Source organism: Arachis ipaensis, chromosome B10 (genome assembly GCF_059453495.1).
Source record: "Arachis ipaensis isolate K30076 ecotype BB chromosome B10, ASM5945349v1, whole genome shotgun sequence".
Lineage (NCBI taxonomy): Eukaryota > Viridiplantae > Streptophyta > Magnoliopsida > Fabales > Fabaceae > Arachis > Arachis ipaensis.
Window position 1 is genome coordinate 110,302,744 of NC_142435.1, and position 4,275 is coordinate 110,307,018.

General features: G+C 38.1%; 1 long non-coding RNA gene across 2 annotated transcripts; it reads right to left on the reverse strand.

Annotated features, from left to right (window-relative positions):
• Positions 1–2,700: 2,700 nt before the first annotated feature.
• On the reverse strand, positions 2,701–3,581 carry LOC110267771 (uncharacterized). Of its 2 annotated transcripts, none has more exons than XR_015885745.1 (2): positions 3,117–3,581; positions 2,701–2,986 (listed from the first exon to the last, which is right to left on the reverse strand). It is a non-coding gene; the product is annotated as an uncharacterized LOC110267771 (long non-coding RNA). The 2 variants fall into 2 exon arrangements; XR_002355680.2 differs by having other exon boundaries at positions 3,079–3,581.
• Positions 3,582–4,275: the final 694 nt, after the last annotated feature.

Consider the following 4,275-nt stretch of genomic DNA (forward strand, 5'->3'; position numbering starts at 1 on the left):
TTCCGGAATTCCAACAGAACAGAAACCAAACTCAAAAATCTTACCGGCGGTGGAACACGGTGGCAGCAGGGTCTCAAGTAGCAGAAGCTCAGCCCGGAGCTCTGGTGGTGATCCTGAAAGTCACATAATCACTCCTGGTAGCCTAAATCACGGTGACTCAGCCTGCTCCTCTTCCTGTAGTGATTCCCGCAACATCACAAGCCCAAAGAGCAGGGAGTGACAGAGCTCAACCATGGTGAAGTAGGGCGGTACAACGGCGGCCAAGCACAGCCCCTCAAACGGCACTGACGCGGACACAGCTCCTCTTCTCCGTGCTCGTTGGCGACGTGTGAAGTACAAAGGCAGCATCTTCCCTTTCTCAGCGGACCAGAACAACGGAGACAGAAGGATTCATCTTGCTCCTCTCTCGCTGTTGGCAAGGATGACGACCACACGACTTCAGTGGCGGTTCCCGGCGACCCATCATCTGCGGCGGCGCTGGGCAGAGACAGCAACGACGCGACTGGCGATGACGGGCTTAGACGACGACCCAGGCGGTGATGGTCTCCCCTGTCGCGCTCTGCCTCTCTCTGCTGTGCAAACTCCCACCTCCCTCTCTCTTCGTACTCGCCGGCAGAGGCAAGATGGCGGCGACTCAGCAAGGATGAGATCCTCTGGTTCGGTGACAGAGGCGCGACTCAGGCTCCAAGGACCAGTTGGCAATGGCAGCGATGATACGGCTCAGCAACCACGTGGTGACGGCGCGAACAGATCCTTCTTCTCCCTTCGGCTAGCAACGGCGGCGACGGTAGGACGCGTAGGCGCGACGGCGAGGCGACAGCAACGCGGTGAGCTTCCTTCCGCCTCTCCTCAGCCGCAACTCAATCTCCCTCTCCTTCTCTGCCTCAGTTCCTTTCTTTCGTGGAAATGGGAAGCCGTGTGTGCTGCGATCTGTTGGGGGAAGGGGGGAAGATTTGCTGTTGTTGCTGAGTGTATTGGTTTGAGGAAAGGGGAAGTGTTGCTGCTGCTGTTAGAAGAGAGGGGCTGCAGCAGTTGGGGGAAACCGGGTCGGGTTAGGATTTCCAAGGTTAGGGTTTCATTTTCAAAAATTAGGGTTAGGGGCATTTTAGTAATTTCAGATGAAATTGGAAATAATGTAGTAATTGAAACCCAAATTAAATTCAGCACTAATTGTATATAGAAAAATACTATTTGCTCATCAATCTTACAAATTATTTTCCATAAAATTCCCAAATCAAAATAATTAGAAATAATATAATTAAACCCTTTATTTTCCAAAGTAACAGTATTAATATTTAAAATATTAATTATTTAATCCGAATCATATAAAAATCCTTATTATTTCACAACTACCAACTTTATAATATAATTATAGAAAATAATCCAATAATTATCAAATTGGATAATAAATCATAACTTGTCTCAAATTCAATAAATCACAACTTGCCTTAATTATCTTTAATAAAAATGATTTTCGAAATTAAGGCTATAAATAACTATATGATTTGAGACTTGATCATAATAAGACTTTTCAAAAGTTTTGGGTCTTACACCAATAGTCATCTTCACTATACAACCTAACTATAAAATATTCATTCTCGAGGTTTATGAGATCCATACCACCTGTTTTAGCCCACATAGTATCAAGTCTTCGCTTAAGAACTCTATAGCTAATCCTTCTCCCTAGAAGTTTGATTATAAGTGCATGCCCCCATGATTTCTCTAACCTTTTCTTCTCAGCTTTGTTGACATGAATGCTAAAGGTACCATTCTGTAATCTTCTAACCGAGATGGAAGGGTTGTTACGCTCCTCTTTCTTCATTTGACGGATGGCCTCTCTCTGGTCTTGACTCATCTCCAACTCCTCCATATTTGTCTCAATGTCGCTCTCGGATGAGTCTTCCGACATCAAGCCCTCCTCTTCCGAATCATCGACTTGTGGTTCAAGACTACCATGGATAACTAGAGCAGCATATGTTCTTCTTCTGCCATTTTTCCCTGTGAAGGCAGTTTTGTCAAACATCCACAACTCCTCTCTAGGAACTTTGGACGTTTCTCCTCCAAAGCCTCCTTCGTCATTACGTATCTTCTTCTTACTTCGTTGAAGCTGATCAGCTTCTTCAATGGAAGGTTCTGGTTGCGTCATTTTCATCGTTCAACTGACCATTCTAATACTACTAATTTTTGTAAGTCAAAACCTCAAAAAAATAATAATCATGGTTTTCGGTCAGAAAATACTGAGTAAGCCCAGAAAATACTCAGATACGAGGTTATGTTATTAGGTTGGGCCTAAGAGAATCAACTAAACCCAGTGATATGCTTTTGCACAATTTCGTGGTAGTTTAGTTAAGACCTAGCTCAACTGGTTAAACGATATGCCTCTTAATATGCTGCACCCGGGTTCAAATCTTGATGAGTGCACCAAGTGTTGAATATGAACCCTTAAGTGTTGTGTGGGTTAGTGTGTAGTTTGGGTGTGTTGTGATACCTAGAATTAGGGGTTGTTCAATCTACTTGACAAAAAAAAAAAAGTTTGTTGTTTCTAGGCCATAAAAATTTGCAGAACCAATAACTTCGAAGAACTTTACCAAAAACAAAGAACCTTCGTTCTTCGTAATGGAATTGATCATTTCATCATTGCTGGGTTCATATCAAGTTTAAGGATGAGTGATTAACACTTAACAGTTCAAGCGCCAAAACTAATTAAAAAAAAAACTTTATTATTTACTTTTAACAGAAACAAAATACACATTCACTTATAAATACACAACAATTGCGTCTCCTCATTATATAATATATAACAAATATTTAGGAAATTAATTAACTGTAAATATAATATAATTAACAGTAAAGAACATATACATGTAACAACTCCCACATATATATTTATATCAAAATCCTTTGCCGGCATCATCTCTGACATAATATATATATGACCAGTAATAAGTACAAAGTAAGCTGGTCCCGGGAATAATCACAACCTCACCTACAATAAAGACCAAATTTAGTAGCTTAAACAGCATCACTAAAAAAACCAATTAGATATATAACCAAAAATGAAAAGGAAAATTAACATACCATATATATATATACATATATGTATGTATATTACTCACTTAGCTTGATGATGATGATCAATGACCAGCACCAGGGCTTGGGATATCTCCATGTTTTCTGTAGAAATCATAATCATAATCATCAGCTGGTGGAGATTCATAGCTACTTGGAGTACCATAATCTTCCATCTCCATAGACATATGTAACCTTGATGATAATAATGATGCTTTCACATTAAAACCCTCCTTTTTCATGCTTCTTAATCTGCTTGTAGCTTCTGCTGTAGTCCCTTGGCACATCATGATACACATAACAATAGCTAGTATCACAACAATCGCCTCAATTTTATGCTTCTTGTTGAATAATAATAATCCCTTCCTCATACCCATCTGATCTTGATTTTTAGAAAAGTGCAGAAGAATCAAGATAATGAAACTAAACAGAGTATTAAATTAAAGTTGGTAAAGCCATTGCATGCCCATTTCAATTATTTATAGACCACTATGATCATATATCATAGCATGCTCACTCTTTTTTCAAAAAAGTAGGGTACGTAGTATTATTACTTTCTCTTAAAGCAACGCTTAATTAAGGGCCACATAGAGAACTATACCTATATTATTGCTTTGTTTGTCTCTATTATATTAAAATGATGCTTTTTATTAATTAATAATATGAAAAAAGGGATCATTACTCTCCTCTTCATGTCTATCGTTTTAATTTGTGTGTGCAAGAGCTATGTATGTTTTAATTTTAAAGAAACAAATAAAGTTTGGTAAAAATTAATATTGAACCCATGCATATATGGTTAATAATGTCCTCTCTTTTGACCACATAAAAGATTAGACACCATCCTCTATATGCTTCCAATGTGGCAAAATATAATAATGACCATAAGTATATTTAATTTGTTCCCTTAAGCTAAATCGGCTATCTACATATAGATCCAAATCTTTTCACCTACTTATTATCATTTTTCCAATTTCCCGATCTTTGGCAAAATTATTCATGTTCTGTTTATTAGTTTTAGTTTAATGTATAATTTTATAAATTTAGCGATTATAAACGTAATATATATAGAGGGTAAACTATAGTAACAAGTTGGATACACATAATTGTTGGGAAAATTAACCCACCAACAATAATAAACAAGAAAATTATTGCACATATTTAATTTTTGAATTGATTATCTAGGTGAATTTTTATAAGTTTCTCTGG